At 39.6% G+C, this 20,007-nt stretch overlaps 1 long non-coding RNA gene across 1 annotated transcript in view; it reads right to left on the bottom strand.

Annotated features, from left to right (window-relative positions):
* Positions 1–20,007, bottom strand: part of LOC134170300 (uncharacterized) — a 237,689-nt gene that overhangs the window by 62,600 nt on the left and 155,082 nt on the right. The window lies entirely within an intron of this gene.

Below are 20,007 nucleotides of genomic sequence, written 5' to 3'. Positions count from 1 at the left end.
CAGTTTTGAGCTTAGTAAAAGCAGCAGCAGTTTGACTGTGAGTTCTATAAATATCTGCAAAAGCTAATACATGAGTAATAAGAGAACTGAATCAAATATTTTTGTCTGCATTAAGGAACATGAATTCTCCCTGCAGCTCCCTGAACCATTGACAACCATCATTCCTCCATGCACTGTTTGTGCCAGTGTGTATTTTTAATCCAGCTCTTCTTGCTGCTAGATGAATTTCAAATTACCCCATGCAATACAAAAAAATAAATTGAAATCAGCTTTATCTAAACCTGTAATTAAAGTACTATTAATTTTTCTTCACTAAAAAATTAAAGGGAAAAATCCCACACTTGACAAAAGAAAATGTGTTGCCACATTTTTAAGTCAAAGTTAATTATGAATTATGGATCATGTACAAGAAAGCAATACAAAAGTACCCACTGGGCCTGTATCCAAAGTAAAAACGAATTTATGACAAAGTTGATATTGACCCATCATTTATAAAGTCTGTTAAATTCATCTTAGACTGAGCTTCTAGTGGAAGATGATTTATTAAACAGAGTAATATAGAATGTAATGAAATAGATTAAGTCTCTTTTTGAAATACTGTTATCCATTAGATCTGGTAAATTTAAGTCTATTTAAACATGAAATACCACTTTAACAGATACTCTGGCTCCTACCTAAATGTGGGGTTGCTAATGCTTTAGTCTCTCGTGTTGAAAAATCTTTGTCAGAAGAATAGATGGTGGTAATGATTTTCTTGATTTTGGGGCCTTAAATTAATCATCTTTAGGATATCTCAATGATGGCAAGTACCTTCTGCCTCCACAAAGAATACAGATTTTAATTTAGATGCAGAAAGGTCATCAGGGCAGCTGAACATCAGTGTTACTCAAGAGTTAAGTGGCTGTCCAAAGAGCTTTGCATGTTCACCAGGGGTTTATCCACACCAGCATGGAAACAGCAGCACAGGAGATGCTTAATTCAGCATCAAGAAAAAGCAGTGACAGTGAAGATGCATCAGCAAAAAACTTCACTTTGGATAAGTAGCTGAAATATATTCACTGGCATGCAAGGGCTTGTAGCTGTCGCTTGCAGTATGTCTGCATCGTGCAACAGGGCATGATGCAGTCCTCTCTAGGCTGGTGATAATCCAGGCCAGGAAGTCCATGCGTTGAAGAGCAACATGATGCTTGTCAAACTTGTGACAGGCTGTTGTGCATGTGAGGTTCTCATGCCATGCAGTGCATGATCCATAAATGGAGTTAAAACTGCCTACAGATCTGAGTTGATGTGTGGTTACCTCTGGTAAAGCATGTATGGGCTTCTCCTTCATGTAACATACTTTCCTGACATTGTCTGCACAACGTCCCCCTAAGGCTGCTGAGTGCTCTAGTGCATTTTAGTTTTGGATAAATCAAGTCACAATGCAATTAAGAGGTAGATGTAACTTTTATTGCCCATGTTGCATAGACCTTTGCTCTCGAGGGAAAGGAGGCTGGAGGCAGCCCATGCTCTCATGCAGTAGATACATGTTTGGGAAAACTAATGACATTTGTTAACTCTAAAGTAAGGCAGACATCCAGGGACAGAGACAGGTACACACATTAGAACCTAGGAATAAACTGAAGAATATGAGCAGAGTCAGTGAAATCTGAGGATCCTTCATAGCACTAAGGTAATCTATTGCTGCCGAATACAAAGACGTTCTTCACTGCTGAGTTGTGCATGTGTGCTTTATGGTGTCAGCTCCCTTGCATTTCCTGCCACACCTTGGCTGGATCTCTGGTTACTAATCGGCTGCTACAAGTGCTAGGATTCATTTCCTGAAATAAATCTTTAGCTTTCTGGCTTGAATGGTTTATAACCTTGCTTCTCTCTGTGTTCCAGCAACACTAATTCTGTTGTAATGACTCCTGTAAAGATATCATTTGAATAGTAATGTTTTATCAGTTTTACTTTCGCCTGTTTTCCAGAATAATCCATTCTGTTATCTCACTTTTACTTTTCAGCCTTTGAACATTTCTAAGCTTTAGTGTTTGTGCATAATGCAAAATCTTATTGCCACAGGAAAAGCAGCTTCTCCTATTTTTTTTTTAATTTATTCATAATTAAGACTCTCATGTTAGTGACAGTTTTCAAATCTGACATGACATTTTTATAATCTAGTTAATAGCTCCAAAGGTTTTTCTGCATTGCAGCCTGGGAATTATGCAAATTAAGATAAGGAGAAAAAAAGCATTGCCTCAACGTCACTTAATCATAAAGCTATGACTGAAGAATTATTATTGTTTTTATGATAGGAAAACTGCACTCCAGGTTTTTTTGCCAAAAGCAGGTGATAGCTCAGTACGTTCTGCACTGTAAGAATTTGCCCTTTCCTGCAGAGTTTGCTGTCACAGACAGAAAGATAAAATAATAGATTCACTGCCACTGCAAATATACCTGGAATTGGTCCAAAGCTGGTGCTGAAGTTAATAGAATCATAGAACAGTTAGGGTTGGAAAGGACCTTCAGTTCACCAAGATCCAACCCCCCTGCCATGGGCAGAAGAAGATTCTGTAATGGGCTTGGGATCAGGCCCTTTATAAATATAACTGACTGCCATACTTCCCTCCAATTTTTTCCATGCCGCTTGATGTTTTACACTGCAAGATCCTACATGCACAGACATGCCTGCACACCATGTGCTCAGCCTTGGCTACTGGAGACTAGCTACTAAACGGGAAGTTCTTTCTTTATAATGACTAAATGTTTAATGTTGTGTCTGTACAGTTAATTACTGAATTCTTATCCCTATATTGAGTTGGGATTAGTGGACTCCCTCAGTGCAAGGGCAACTATGAAATGCATCACAGGGGTAATCCATACATCTCATTTATTCCTCAGCAGAGATTCTCTTTGGCAGAGGCAGGCACAGACAGTTCAGAATCTCCACAGAGCTCTACCTGCAGTAAAATAATATGGTTTGATGGCATAAAGGGCTGGTAACTCAAAGATCCATGCTGCTCTGTCATACTATTGTATCAAGGGAGGAGGGGAGTACTGAGGTTTGGCCTTATTTTTTAAGGTACATAGAGGCAAAAGAGGAGAGACCTGTATTTGGGAGTCCCACAGCTCCCAGTGGAAAAGGATGGAATAAAGACTGAGGATACAGCATGGCCCAAAGGCACACAATATTTAGAAGACAGGATAATGCATTCCTTATGCACTGACTACAGCCAGCTCCACTGGATCTTTTCTGTGAGTGAAAGTAAACAGTGAGATGAGTGCCTAAGCTGAGCAGCATGCCTAGAGCTGGACTCCTGCAGCCAAATAATTTATAGCATATTTACCTTCCCTGGCCAGCCAGCCAGCAGTCCCCTTTAAGCTGCCATCATTACCGTGCCATGGGAGAATCTATTATTGCTCCAATCTCTCACTCATTTTCACTCAGCTCTTCCTAATAATTGAGGGCCAGGCAGGATTCATCACACCAAGAGTTAGACTGTCACAGAGTTCCTACAATGTCTGCCACTACCAGGTGCCTTTGGCATGCAAATGGTTTCCTTGCACATGCCCAGGTGGCCCAAAATGTTCAGCTACCTGGTACCTGTATTTGCTTAGTGTCTTATGTGACATGGAGAACTGGACAATTTGTCCCACCAGGAATCTTTCCCAGACCTGTGCAGAAGAGCTCCTGCCATTGCGAGCCTTAGGGCACCACATAAAACTGGCTTGCCCCTTTGGGATAAAGTATATGGGATTTTATTTAGAGGACTTATGTTGCCACCTGATCAGTTATGTCTTCAGCCATAAAAGCTGACCCGAGGCTTGCTCTTTCCTGTCATTTCCCTTCATCAGAAACGAGTCACTGAGAGTGAAATATCAAAAGTAAAATCAGTGCAAAGGAGCAATGCAGTGCACAGTTTGTGTGTACATGTGCTTCTATCTGTAAAGGACTGCAGCTGAGTGCTATAAATTATGAAGAGATGGCACACAGAAATGGAGCTGTTCGTTCAAACCCCACAATGATGGAGCTTAGGGATTGTCCATGGGGAATGACTGACCACTGGGCTTGAGCCTGGACTCTGGCTAACAACTCCTGCTTAATCTCAGTAAATTGCCTAATTCTATTTGGTCCTATCCTGCAAAATCTACTTGCATATCTCAGGCTAGGATACCTCAAAAACAAAGGGAAGGCTGTAGGAGTAGTCTCTCTACAGTGATGGGTTTCACCTGGGAGGACAGCAGTTTTCCTGAATTCAAAACCATCTGGGTTTGCTTGTTGCAATATTGAGCTTATTGATGGCTTGTGAGGACTATGTGCATAGTGCTCAAAGTAAAGCATATTTATAACATATATTTGGGGAACCACCTTCTATGACTGGACAATATCTCAGCTGTAAACCTTTCCCATTTCTTACATGTTTGCAAATTGTGCCAGGCTATAGAAGAACTATATAACAGCTACACTAATAGCAGGGTCAATTTTACATGTGTGCTACACAGAATACAATGCATGTGTTCATACTACTGTAAACTGGACTCTAAAACATAAAATTTTAAATGCCTTACATTCACTAGCTTTATAATAGTTTACAGTTATCTGATGGTGGAAATTACTTTACATACCAGAATAATTCTTATATAACTGAGAAATACCTTTAGCATAATTTATGAAGGTTGCTTAGCTGATATTTACAGCTAAGCTGCAGTAAATCCAAGATGCAGCTTCAAACACAACTCACAGTATCTCCCTAAGATGTAACCTAATACTGTCAGGAAGTGTCAGCTTTAAACAAATAGCTCAACACAACACTGTACTAAATAAAGATTATGACAATCTAATGCTGATCTTCAAACTTGAGATCTTCAGGCACAACTGAATTGATTATTTTTTCTTTTTTACCTTTTTAAAAGAAAAAGGTCATCCAGAAAACCAGTATTTCTGAGGTTAATCAGTTCACAGCCCTCAAACATATTTTGCTAGATGTTAAAATTTCACTACAGAAAGAACATTATGACCCTTTGTCTTGTTCAGCCAAGAGGTGAACAGGAAAGATGATGTGGCATCTAAGTTTTAGTGAAATAAATACCAGTAATTTCACAGTTTGTAGAAAATCATCCCAAAATACTGCAGAGTAACACTGGGTTAGTTTAACGACAAAGTCCAGTCATTGCATTGTCTTTTACTGCATTTAACAAGATTATGTGTCTTTTTTTCCTTTATACCCATCTTCTATGCTTTATTTTCACATACTATTAGTGTTATAACCACAATCCCAAACAAACTTAATCCCTCTCTAACTCCACCACAATTTCTTTCTCAATGGACAAAAGGAGTTAAAGGCAGCAGAGAAGGGAGGTGAAAAGTCCCATGCCACACAGTGGCTTGGTACTAGAATCAGAACCCACGTCTCCTGAGTCACACACTAGAGCCTTATCTCTTAGATAACAGTCATAAGAAATAAATTCCAGTTGCAGGTTAACTGATGAGCATACACTGATTTTCAGAAGGGACAAAGCAAACAGGCCTAACTAAGCTTTCTCATCTTGTCACGACTACTCCTTGTCAGGGGAGAGATGTGTTGCCTTTGGAGATCTGTTTTTTACAAGGGGGGAAAGAGGTCACTAGTTCCCTGAGGAATGTGGATTTGGAAAAGAAAAATTCCTGATAAAGGGATCTGATAACTATATTTCTGATCCTCCTCCCCATCCCACTCAGGGGGGAAAGGAGGAGTGAGCAAGCAGCTGCATGGTACCTAGCTGCCCAACTGGGCTGAAATTCAAAAGCAAGACAGACAGAAGAGGGTGCGTGTGTGTGAAGGGGCATTCTAGGATGTTTTACAGGAACAACAGCTGGAGTTTTTATTTAGAAACAGGCCCAGATGCACACTCACTCACCCATCTTCACTGAAAGATCAATCTGTAATAAAATGAATACAGAAAATACCTGACTGGTATCCCTGGCTTCCCAGGATGCTACCAGACCAAGAGCATCAGGAGGTCAGTCCTAAATTTTGTGTGCTCTGATTACATCACTGGAGACAAAGCCTTCACCAAGATACACATCAGGTTCTCTGAGGTGAAACATATAAAACACAAAGTACGGGAGGTTTTCTCATGCAGAACAGCTCTTCTCCTTTACCTGTGCCTCTAGGAACAGGGTCATTTTATAAATCGTTTTCATTTCAGCAATTAAGCAAGAGGTCTTACCAGCAGTTGGTATGATTGCCTTAATAACAGTTCAAACATTCTTTGTCCCACTGCTTTGATCAGTGAATCTGGAATTATATCCCTATTTCTTAATGCTTAAGTGAAAATTTCATTTTCAAGTTTGTCCCACCTTCACTTTGATATGAGATGGTTTCCCTTTTGTCCCTGCTGTACTCAGGTTGTGGTAATGACTTGTGATTTATCACATCTTTATATATCACTTAAAATGCTTGTCTCAGGAAGACGGTATTTTAGAGAGGAAGAAGTATAATAAATTGCTAAGTACATTATTATGAGACATGGAACAGCTTAGGTAAATAACTAGCATCTTACCTCCTGTTAGGACAAGGTATGAATCAGAGGTAACTTGTCATACTACATAAAAAAAATTATTCAAGCATAACTTTAGATGTCCATGGTGGAGAAACAAATTACAGACCAGCCTCTTGTTTATCTTTTATTCTCCTGGCTCTGCAGCAAAGAAAATATGATATTACAGCTGACTGGAATTTCTGATGGAATGCAATGGGTTGTAATACGTTTAGCAATTGAACTAGTATCTTACACCACTGGAAAAAATAAAAGGCCTGCTTGAGCAAAAGCTATCATTTCAGTAATGTGTCATTACATTTCCATCTGTAGGGAGCTGAGCATGTATGCAGCATCTAGGTTCAAATGGCTGTGTAATGGTTGATTTCCTCCCATTCCTCAGGCAAGCTGGTGTTCTGCTGCTGCTCTTGCTAGCTAAATAATTGGGAAGTGATCTCATGCAGAGAGTGTTAATCTAATGCTTAGTGAGATTAGTGAAATAATTAATTGTATCCATTCAGGACCTAACTGGCTGGTGTAGAAGGGAAACTGCTGTCCCTTCAGAGTAGGGAGAACGCAGGATTGAAAACCACTAACATCACCATAGATTAGACGTGGATATAACAGTTTTTTCCTATTGCATGTTGAGGGTAAATCAAGACACTCGTGGAAGTAAGAACAAAAGGAAAGCACTGACAGAAGTGACCATCACTTGAAGACAAGAGCTGTGTGGAGCCTCAGCCTGCCAACAGTGGCAACAGTCCCTGCACCTTTACATACAGCACTTATGGCCTGCCTTGGACTAATGATGCCTGCACACAGCAGAGCAGTGCTGTGCAGGCTGCAGTGGGTTCTGAAGTACTGCAGCTTCTCTGAACAAGGTCTGGCATGTATAATGCAGAATTTGGTCCTAGCAGTGCAGACATGATCCCTGCAAGATGGAATACGCATCAACATAAAGCATCATTAGTATCTGTGGAATTGCATGGGGACTGTGCATTTCCAAAGGCATTTCACTACTATCCCTTTGCTTCCCCTTGGGGCATCAAAATGGCTGATGTAACCAAGGCTACCACAGCCCAAAAGCAGCAGGGAGAACTAAGATTTTGAGAGTTTTATATTTTTAGATATATGCTAATATTTTACAATGATCACGCTTTAATTGTTCAGAAAACTGTTACTTAAATGTAAATTCAACGAGCAAAGGAAGATAAAAGGGGCATTCAAGGTACATTTGATTTGCATTGAATTAAAAAAATATTAAATTATCTGTTCAGTTGAACTAGATTTTTAGCCTGTAAAAATGCTGTAGATTCTTGTACCTAACATGTAATAGTCTTTTGTGACTATAAGTAGTTTAATGAATAATGAAATTATCTCACTATTTCTCTCTGATTTTACTGCATAGATTAAAGAAAGAAACAAGCAGGAAAAGGGTCATACACGAGTAGTTGGGTTTGACTTATAAATCTTATCCAAATCACATTTTAATAGTGAATGACAGTAACAGTGACTCCTTAAGAGCCAGAAAAAGTGTTTCCAGTATGTAAAACAAGATGAGGAAAAAAGATGTTCTGGACCATAAGGACATACTCTGTTGGTGTAGGGTGGAGCAAGGCACAGAATGAAGAGAAACAGACAAAAGATATATGTGGCCATGGAAAGTCAAGAAAGGACGGAAAAAAAAGTCAGAAATTGCCTGTTCTGATCCCATTCCTAAGAATGTCAACAAAGTTCTGTTTCTTGTGATTTCCTGAACAGTTACTGAAGAAGGTATCTTACTGAGCATGAAGATGTGACTTTTCTCAGCTTGGGGAATGATGCCCACAGTGTATACACATACACACTTACGGATATGGGTTCCTGATCCCAATAGCAATGTCCAGAGAGTTTTTAGCAAGTGTTCAGAATCTAGAACACTGCATGGTTTACAAAATAATTGATTTAGGTTATTAAATTGGCAGAACTCTTGTCTTGACCTTGTACGTGTCTATGGGTAATTCACTACACAATTTCCTCTGTACTTGGACTTTTACCGGACAGCACCAGTGGGCACCTTTTAAAACCTTTGAAAATAAGTCTAAAGCGCTGATAGTGTCTCAGGGAGATATTTATATATAGTTTTTTTTCCAAATGAATACTTGCTGGTTTTATAACTGCAATTTTATGTCTTCTTTTTTAATAAAAGAAGCATAAAGCAAATGTAGAGGTCTCAGTCCTCCTTAACTGGCATGAACATGGCCAGAGAAAGAAAGAAGGAAAGTGCAGAACTTTAGAACTACAGAGCTTTGGAAAGAAAAAGGCTAGACTCAGAACTATTTATAATTATTTAATTGGGACTCTTCAGTTAATGCTGCATTAACACTTTGCATAAACTAATCTCTGCCTCATAGAAGTGCTATTTTAAGCTATAAATCTCATGTTGCAATTTTCAGGATAAAGAATTTTGATTGTAATGATAGATCAGAGACTGTTGGAGAAAAGTGACACAAGACAAGAATGCAAAGCTGTGATTTTTCTCCCTGGCCACAGCTTTCCTCTTGCAGTATACTCCATAGAATAAGGAGCAAAGAGTGAACCTGCAATTAGATTAATCCTACAATTGACTCCAAAAGGTTCAGTGATTAAAAACAACTGTACAGGACCAACATTTAGAACAAGAACCAAACACTATTTATGCACCATTAGCTTTCTTACAAACAGGAAAAAACCCCCTCAAGCCCAAGGTTTAATTTATATAAATTGCAGCCACCTGCTCTCTCAATTTCCAAAAGAAAGCTTTTTCTGCATGATGTAAATCAATTTCTCTTGCTAAAGGAATCTCTGGGAGTCTCATTCATTTAATCTTCCCTCTAAGGTTGCCAACCTTTCCCCTTAAACTGTATGTATTATTAGAAAATTAGTAAGTGATTATGTTCAACCAATCAACCATTGCCTGGCTCCAGACCACCAGATACATACACACATTAACTGCAGCAATACATGGAGAAAAAGTATACAGGCAGGGAATCCTGCTCACTAATGAAACATAGACTGTTAATACAGGGCACTGTACTAATGCCTGCAAAATGAAATTCTGACTTCAGTCTGAGGACCTGTCGGTACATGCAGCCTTTCATGGCATCTCATTTGGTACTGAAACATTTCCACAAGGTGAGTTTCCATTTGACTGTCACTAGCAAAAAAACCTGTGTCACTTAAAATACAAAAAAAGTCAGTGGAATTAATATAAAGAATATATTCATGCTACTAGTTAATAAACCCACTTAAGTGAAGGCTTACTTTGCTATGCTGTCTATGAACAGACTTCTCCATTGGGAGCTAATTTTCAAAACCTAGTCACAAGGGACTTGCATGATCCAAAGTGCTGCCCAGAGAACAAGATGAATACTTTTATCTTTCAATAGGTCATCTCTTGCCTCAAGCAAGCAAGTTTATCTTTGGTCTTGAACTGTCTGCAGGTCACTAGAACATTTCATTCTTAATTACTGGGCCAAATTCAACCTTAGTGGAGTTCCACAGATATGTAGGAAAAATGAACACTGCCAACTTTTAAGAAGTCTCTGTAAGTACTTTCAAAATATTTTTCCAAGATACTTAAATATCCTGTCTTGGAGGGACCACTTGAAGCACAATGTATTTAGGCACCGGAGGATGCTGGACTAGCTCTGACAAATTTGGACATCTTTCTGTCACTTCCCATCTTAATTCATTGTAATGGAAGAGCAAGGGAAGAAAAAGATTGTATAGAGGAGCCATTGTTATTTTATGTCAACTGATACTCTCTGTGGCTGCTGCTCATGACTCAGATTTCTTTATTATTTGGATACTGCATTGCTTAAAAGCACTCAGTAAGTGAATCATTGCCAAGTCTTTTACAATTTAAAACACGCTTGTGGCGGAATTGCCAGACTAAATGATTATTTCCCTCTGAGCTCTAAAATGTGTTATCAGTATTAAAATAATTATAGAAAGGATAAATGAAGAAAACATGTCCTTCTGTGAATCTGACACTCTGCAATATGCCGTGCATAGACAGTACTTATATATAACTTTAAAATACCTTGAAATAACCCCTAAGCTTGCACAGAAATGTACATTCATTAAACAATGCACAGGAATTTTTACATCCATTAAAGAATAACTGTCCCATGACTGAAAGGAACTATCAGATCTTCTCCCTCAGTATGGCTCTGCCAATCACCTAACGTTACAACCAACATCAGGATGCATTATCTCTGGGACAGCAGGGCTTTTGGGTTTCAGTTATCAGAGATATTTAAGAACTGTCAGGAAAGGTTTGGGTAGAGCTGATCCTTCCTCAGGGTGGGATATAGGTCTAGATGATATCTTGAGCTCCTTTTTAGATGTATTTTCTATGATTGTCTACAATTCCATGAGACATTGCCCCTGAGGAAAAGCCCTTAGATTGACATGCTCTATCTTTACTAGATGAAGTGGAGAATAAAAATCTCTCGATTGCTGTGCCAGGGACACACTGCATCAGCATGTGCAAAAGGCTCTTGCTGCTATCATCAAAGCTCAAACAACAGCCAAAGCTGCTACATGGCTGCCCTACTAGTGTGGGTTAGTAGAGGTCACCCCAGTGCTCTGTTCCAATTGCACATAGAGAGCTTATTTACATTCCTTCTTTGCAGAGAAAAAGAAAGATACATGCTCTAGAAGCTACGAACAAAGAGAAAAACAATGTCATACAATCAGTACTGCTGCCATCCACCATTCAGAACTATGATATAACACATTTCTGCCCAGATGTTGCCTCCAGAGTTGGTTTTCCACCTCTAGTTTACCTCATGGTTTCCAAACTTTCATCTTCATTTTTTTTCTCCATTTGCAAAAGAACATTTCTGTGTGAAAGCAAACTGCTGTATCTATAACAGGTCACTACCATCTTCTTGTCTGGTCTCTCCCTTATTCTACAAATTTACGTCTTGCAGCTGAGCTAGAACTTTTCTTTGAATTAAAGAGAAAGAAGTCCTCTGTCACACTTTCCAGAAATGAGTCCTCCTGTAAATGGCATTCTTATTCCTTCCTCGAAATGGCTGCTGCATGATCACAGTGTAGGACAGGGATGGGTTCAAAAATACTTTTCAAAAATGCATCAATGCCATCTATTTCCTACCTGTCACCCTCTGCAAAGCAGCAGCTGGATTCAATCCTATTTCTAGCAGACAGCACTCAACAAAAGAGTAAAGATCTCAGCAAGCATAAAAGCTGAACTCAGTCTGTGCCTGCAGGGATACCAGTGCCTAAAGACCAACCACTGCAATGTGGCAGCACAGGGATGTTTACCCTGGTCCGCTACACTTTGCCCGCTTGGGGAGCTCAACTGCAGCACCAAAAGGGCTGAAACAGGAGCTTTGCATAGTTTCAGTACCCTGCTAGAGAAACTATACCCAGCACATTTCATCCCTGGATGAAGAGCACACTTCCATCTAGATCAGTGTTTAAACTGAATGAGGAGCAGTGGTTTATATCCTCTGTGATGTTATGCCTTACCAGACTTTGTCACTGATGTATACATGAAGGATCTGCTGCTCTTTATTAACAGAATCATAGAATCCTTTAGTTTGGAAAATACCTTTAAGACCACTGAGTGCAACCTAGTACTGCCAAGTCCAAAGCTAAACCTTGTCCCTAAATGTCACATAGGTAGAATGCAGAGCTAATTCAGTCAAAGCTGGGATTATACAGGAGTTAAAATAAGGAAATGAAATTACAAGTATAACTGCAACGTAGTGATTAATCTCTGGAATCATACTGAAGTGCAGATGATCTAAGAAAACAGTGCTGTGAGCTTTTGGCAAGAATCAGAATTACTGTTTTTGCTGGTATGCAGAAAATACAGAAAGAACAATGGCTTAAGTCAAGGTATTTTTTCCCTTTGTTGCAGAGGTGGGGGAATGCGTGGGAGATGAGAGTTGCTCATTTTGATCTGCTTTTAAGTCAGCCCATTTTACACTGACTTGAAATTGTGCTATTTGGTCAGTGATAAGTGATCAATTCCATTTATTTCTTTTAATGTCTCTTGAAGGTAGTGCCTCTACATTTGCATTTTAATTAAACCTGATTACAAAATATTAAAAAGCTATTTGCTAAGATTATCATCATTAAATAAAAAAAGTATCAAAACAACATCAGGTTAAATACTTGGTGTCGTGATTTACCAGTGAACAAGTACCTGAGGTCACACTCCTCCCTGCTGCAGATGGGGTTCACTCCTTCAGTCTGTGGAGTTCAGTGTGAGTCTGCCCACATATCATCCTAGGTGGCCTCATGTAAACTGTAAAATGCATTTTAGCATCTGATAAGTGGTGGGTTACACTCTGACTTGTATGTACTTCAATATTCTCATTTATGTTGCATATTTGTTTTTTGTGGGTGATTAATCTGATTTATGAACTGATGTTAATGTACATTATTTACTTGTGTAAACTCAGAGGTTTTGCTACATTGCCTAACAGTAATTAGGTATGGGAACCCTCCTGGTTCTGCTAAGAAATTACTAAGGAGTCTACGTTAAATATTTGGAGGAGGGGGAGTTTCTATTGGAATAGATGCCGCATACACTGAAACCAGCAGTGGCCTTACTGATGGCTTGTTTAGCAGCAGGATTTACGATGACGCCTGGATGTACTTAGAATCAAAATAATACAGTTAGCTTAAAACTAAAAGAATTTATTTCTGAGAGAAAATGATTGCATTTAGAACTGTGAGCTGACATATCCCTCTTATTACTCCTCCTCCTTCAAATGTTTTTACAAACACTTTTGTGACAATTCCCTTTTTTTTCCAGTTTTTCCCAGGGTTGGGATTAAATCTTAGCAAGAATTTTACTCAGCTGTTTCTGATTTCTCAACAAGTCCTTACTGGTGTAATTCACCCTTTATATAAAATCTTCAGTGTTTCCAGTTCCTACAAAATAGATGGAAATTTGGGGGGCTAGAAGGTAAATATGCTAGTCAAATTCCCTTCAGCACAAGCCTGTGAAACTTGGATACTGCAGTTCCACCCCAGTGAACATCTCATTTGCAGCCCATGCCATGACTTCAGATGATTTTTTTAAGAGCAAAATAAAAAATAACTGCAGGTAATGCTAAGCAACTTACCATCAACACAGCAGGATGAGGAAAGAATGTTAAGAGTATTTCCTTGTTCATGCTGGAATCTAGCACATACCAGATATGTGTATGTGTTAAAAGAACAAAACACATTTGCTTGGATTATAAAATACTTGCCTTCTGCCTTATAGATGTTATGCAGAAAGACTGAAAAAGTACCTATAGCTCTGTAAGGAGGCATTATATTCTCATGTTCCATCCCTATTCCCTCAGGGCTTTCATATTTGGCTGTTGAATTGGAAAAGACAACAATCTCATGTAACTATAAATACAATGCAGATGATAGTAAGAAAAGGGACAGAAAACCATGGTGAAAATCATGCAGCTGGTGTAGAAATGAATGTTTTCAATTTCTCTCGGGATTTGCTTTAATTACCTTCATAATGGCTCAGTCTCCATTTGATTTTCAGTGACTTTTGAACCTACAGTCAAAATATTTATTACTGAAGAGACTAGTTCCACTGCCAGTTAGAGCAGACCCTAATCTTGTCAGCCAACAGCATGGAAAAATGTCCTACACCCGAAAACACTGCTCCTTTGGAAAGGACAGGACTGGTGGTGAATATGTCCTGACTGAGGACTGAAAAAGCACACCAAAAATACTGTGCTAATGCAGAAAAACCACCTTCATGAGGCTAGCACTGATACTGGAGCTCTGCTCCAGAGATAGCTGTATTAGGTGAGCAGAGCTACAATACTCCTATATCCACACATAAAATTTGTTGAACTCAGAGCTACAATTAGGCTTAATCAGCCTATTTTTGGAAATCTCAGTTTTTGTGGATAGAAGGTGTTGGAGAAAAAACAAATGACTAATTTTTAATTCACACTATTATGCCTTTCAGCTGTAGCACATATGCTACAGAAGAACAGAGTGCAGGGAGACTTCAGCAACACTCAGCTGCAATAGCATATGCTAGTGAAGATTTGCTTTATTGTATTTCATATTTCAAACTTGTCTTGCAGCTTTGAGTCAGCTTCATGTGTATGAGTCTAATCTCACTGGCAGTTTTATAGTCAGGAATAGCATCACAGAAGCCAGCAAAAGTACACCAATGTAAAATTAGGGTTTCTTAGATTCAGCATCAGATCTACTATTTGTTGGATTCAGGTATGAACATTCAAAAAGGCAAAAGGCATACTGCTCAGTCATCAACTTCTTATTTGAAGGTGCAGGCTTAAGAAAAAGTTAATTACAAATGTATTGTAAAATACCCACTTTCAACTTCTATTCCACTTTGCACAACAGGGGGGAAAGTGCAGAGGGGGAAAGTATTCCAATCATCTAATCCTAGATTAAGTGTTTCTTACCTAAGGATTTTAAGGCCAAAGAAAAGAACCCTCTGTTGTTCAGCACTTCATGGGATTGTACTGGTGCAAAGGAAAGGTCTCTAAGAGACTCTATCGACACTGGGAGACTAAGGCTTGTATGTCACCATCTCTAGGAGATGCAGTTCTCATGCTGACATATGCTATTAGGAAAGCAGTGGTACTCCAAATCATGTTCATGAGAAGGAAGTTTGAGGAAGACTGCCTCAAAAGAGGTAAAACTGTGAGACGAAATGGACGTGATATTAATGCAGGCTGGGGATACAAGTTTACCTTTGCTTTTAGAAGCAAGAATGATTAATGGAGTACAAGCACAGGAGACATGAGTGAACTTTAACAAACTGTAGCATGCAGAAAGACATGATTTGTGAGCTGCATTTTCTCTGTGGGCCTTTCCCATCTATGCACCATAAATACGCACACTGGCTACAAAATGAGATGGCAAATTCTGTCTTGGCCTTAAAAACTCTGATCCTCCTCTCTCTTTGTCTTGCCTGTCTGTGCATGTCTCACCCTCTTCTTTGGATAATTTATAGGTGTATCCCCTTTATAAGCTAGGCTTGAGGATGGAACCTAAGAACTAATAGTTGCACACTGTGAATGCCAATGAACTGCAGAACCCAGCTGCCATGCAAACGTTTCTTATTCTACTAGTGTAATCTAGGTAGGGCAGATGGCAATTTTAACACCTACCCTGAGAAAAGAGCAGCTTTTAGCTGCCCTGAGGGGCAGATCAGAGATTAAGTGACATCTCAACCTCTTGTTCCTTTGACTTCATCTCTCACTCTGTGTGGAGAAGCTGACCTCTCCTTCTGTATGCAGCTACTTGAGCGGAATGTCGCATGGACTGGGAAGCAAGGCTCTGAATCCATGTATCTCTCCTTCTCGCCTATCTGCAGCAGTTTAGCAGTCTCTGTTCCCTGTTCAGGAGCTGTAACCACTGAACAAGGCATGACAGAGACATGGAGTGTGCTTGCACTCTCCCTAAGGTGCCTAAATAAGCCTGGAACAATAATGTTTACAACAGTATTTCCTGCTTACAGGTTTGTCCAAGTGTCACAGTTTGTAAATCTAGTTGCATTTTAAGCTCTCCTTTTTATCCCTGCTGTAGGCATAGCCTGTTGTGAAAATCAGCCCCTGCACCCTGGGGGCATTTTTCATCCAGAGACCGTTTTTGCAGAACAGCAGCTGGAGTGTAAAAACCCAGTCTTAACTCCAAAGAGGTGATGAGATCCAGCCTTCTGGCAAATGTGCATCTCAAGAGAGAGCTAATTGTGCTACCAGCAAAACAGAAACAATTCTGGCAGCCTGCTCCTTCTTTCCTGGGTGAACTGTGAAATCCAGGGAAGAACTGACAAAGTGGAAATGTTAGCAGTGCAGGTTAGCAAGAGCTGCAGCAGCCATCCTAATTACCATCAGGGAATGCTGCTTCTCAAGTAACGGGATTGATGTAGTTTGTTACAAGAAACTGCCCCTCACTGACTTGACCGCTGTAAGCCTGTTCTTGAAAATATGCTTTAGGATGTCCAAAAGGAGCCCATCCCTGTTAGTTTATTCTAACCTAAGTCAGCATAGAGCCTCACTGACTTCCAGTTATAAATTTAGAGCCTACAGTGATTTAAAAAGCAAATCAAACAAATACTGATTTATTACTGTTTCCCAGAGCTAGAGTGAAGAAATTTCTAAATGAAAAAAGGCTTTTAAATCATCAAGTGAAAATTTCAGCATAAAAACTGTTTGGGTTTGTTTGTTTTTTTTTTTCCCCAGGAAGGAATAATGGGGAAAATAATCTCTTCCTTCAAATATAATCGTAATTTTTAATCCAGCTAAGCAGGAGCATAGGACCTATTCGGATGGAAGGCTTTTTGGTCAATAGATTTTAAACTAGTTAAAAAAAAACAAACAAAAAAGGACTCTTTGATCTTAAACTGTAGATAAAAGTTAAGCCCACAAAGCAGCTGAAAGGCAGCAGAACAATCAATCATTCCCATACTTCCCAAATGCAACTAACTGCCTCCAGCACCATCTCAGCACTATGGAACAAAGCAGAAATCAAAAGGTATTTTATGTCAACACATCTAAACTCTAGCAGTGGTTTTCACCAGATTATTAGAAAGCAACTTTCTTTAATTCAGCAATAGAACATGCATCAAATTTCAGCCTTACCTAAGCTCTGGCAATGTACCAGGAGAGTAAAAGCCAACTCTGGTTCCACTGAAAGTATTTTTACTCTTGGATTTCAGAGAACTCTGTTTCCTGCATCCACACAGACCTGGTTTACCTTCGAGGGCATCTAGCACGCAAAGAAAGTAATTCTATTACAACTGGGCTTTCTTTCCCTTCACATGATCTAAGTATTCCAGTAACAATGTATGGGCAAGCCAAATGTTTGAGTTACAGCACAATGAAGCTTTAAACCTGCTGTTTTCCTTCCTGTCATTCAGAGCTACTTATACAATTGGTTTTAATTATATGGTCAGGGAATAGAAACCTGGAAGCTAGCATATCTTACATACTTCCCTCATATCTGATGTAGTAAGTGGTATGTAATGTAGTATGCCCGTGGCACAGTGCAGTGGCAAGAATAAAATCCATTTCCATGTGCTTCCAGAGTCAAAGAGTATTTTGGCCACTGGAAAAACCCTTACCCATTAATTGCATATATACTTGGTAGATATTGTAGGTTATCTGAGATTTCCCCAGGGAAATACACAACCAACTTTAGTCAGGCAGGGGCTGGGAAAGGGAGCCAAATGAAGAGAACTACAGTGCCTAAGGATTCATGTCTTACTTTCCACCAGGCTGGAAGTTTCCTGTTCTATTCGGTCTTAAAGTACACAAGGAAGTTTTGAACTCTGAGGAAATGTAAAAGTCTTCAGCTCTTCCTGATGAAAAGGGTATACATTTCCTTGAAAATGCAAATGTTTTTGCATCATAGAAAAATCAGTTTCTGCCTGCTTCTATCAGATCCACACTTAAAAGCTCCAAATTTCTCCCAGCAGAGGGCTGTGAGACACATACAGCACTTCTTAGGCAGTTCATTACAACGTTTTTGTAACCAGCTGTGACTTTCACCCCAGGGACATATATGCTGTACTATGAAATGGAATGAGAATATATGTTTAGCCAGGAATTTTCATTGTACACAATAGTTCAATGGCCATTTTATATCTCCAACTTCAGTGCTTTCCTTTCAGAAGTGTACATTGTGCAAGCACCTGCAGCTGTGTTTAAAGCAGTTAGGTTTCACACAGGCAGTCTTTGTTCTCAGTTTTGTTTTAAGTATGAAAGTAGGTTCTGGGTATGTAAAATGTACCTAATTTATCAAAAGATGGCAATTATTTAAAAGCAGAAGTTTCCAAATGACATTTTCACAGCATAGAATTAACTCCTTAGCTATTTCTGACATTAGATCATGTTTTGGAGACACTGCAGTGACTGCCTTTTGAACCAATAATGATTCTACCTCACTGAGTCCAAAGCCTGGTGTAGGACAGCTTGTGTGCGTGGCAAAGGGCAGGAGTTACAACATGCTCTCCTGTGGTTCCCAGTGTACTACATTCTACTACCAGCATGACGTTCTTCAGACCAGAGTACACCATTTCATTAAAAGGATACTAAAGATACTCTTGTATCTTCCTCCTCTTTGAAACAAATCTAAATTACACCAAAGCTAGAGGACAAGCAAAGTCTCCTCCAGTAGCACTGAATTATGTGTCAGAAAAGAAAACAGATACTTGTTTCAAGTTTTGGAAGTTATTAAGCAACAGAAAAAAATGGGATCATGCCCAACGAAGTCTTACAAATTCAACTGAAAGTCCTCATTACATTGAACAATTCAGTTGATAGAGTATGCTTCCTAATCATTCTTCTCTCCTGGAGTACCTTAAATGTCACCCCTCACCTCGGCCAGCTCACTCATCCTCTATTCCCACACTCACACCCTCTGTGTCTCTTGTATTTGTCTGTGTTCATCAACACCTCACTGTGACCCACAGGAGGTGAATTAACAGCATCTCCCTCTGTGCCAAGGGAAACGCGAGTGAAAAGGGTAATGATTGCCATGGCTTGTGTTGGTCATGGTGTAGATCTTGGTTTAGAGAGCATGTCTGAGATGTATGATGCTCTCTGCAGGTAAATATGGTACAGAACAGTAAGTCTCTGAGGGTAAAATAAGGATACAGCTGTGAAAGTGATAGGCGCCTCCAGACTTCACAAGAAATTGCAAAACTATTACTGCAATTTTCCACTGCAGAAGTGATAGGCCCTAGGGTACCTCAACTATTACTGGTAACACTGGGGAGCCACTGCAGCCCTGTTAGAGTGATGTGGTTGAGAACAGCCCAGACAGTGGTCAGGCAGGCTGTGAACCTGCACACTTAGAGGTGGCCTTCCAGAGTACACTGAAGTTTTGAGAGGACATCACACAGTAGAGCAACAGCAAGAACCCCAGAGAAGACAAGTCTCATGGCACAGTCCAGGACAGGCAGCATGAACAGCTCTCTGAGAGTGGATTCCTTCTCTTTCAGCTTTGTTTGAAGTCCCTATGAAATGCTTGGAATACTCAGACCTCTGAAAGGTCAAATATACGTCAAAGGCTTCCCTCAACAATTTCAACCACATGAGTGCGCAGGGTAATATTCCTTAAGATAATTAATTAATCAAGTAAAAACAATTAAGATTATTATCAAGATAGAGATCCTCCACACAGAGTCTTCTAGGGGACAAAAGCAGCAGAATTGGTTTTGGCCTTTTTTTTGTGTGTGTGTATGTATGTGTGTGTGTGCCACGCTAGGCTTTGCAGAATTCGTCAGGTTGAGAAGGCTGATATGATTGCAGTGATTTTTTTTCAGTTTTGTACTTCAAATTACACCCTTTTTCTAAAAAGGAAGTCTCTTCTGTCATTAATTTTCACACATTTTTCCAGAAATGTGGTGTCTCTTTAGCACTCCTCTTTTGTTGTCAGATTACAAGTCTAATCGACATTTCTGTCAGGCCTGGGGGGCATGGCCATCTTACACTGTTCTCAGCACAT

Source organism: Pezoporus occidentalis, unplaced genomic scaffold, assembly GCF_034315485.1.
Source record: "Pezoporus occidentalis ecotype Australia unplaced genomic scaffold, CSIRO_AGI_Poc_V1 ctg37, whole genome shotgun sequence".
NCBI classification, from domain to species: Eukaryota; Metazoa; Chordata; class Aves; order Psittaciformes; family Psittacidae; genus Pezoporus; species Pezoporus occidentalis.
Note: the sequence above shows the minus strand (reverse complement) of the source record. Positions and strands in the feature narration are given on the sequence as shown.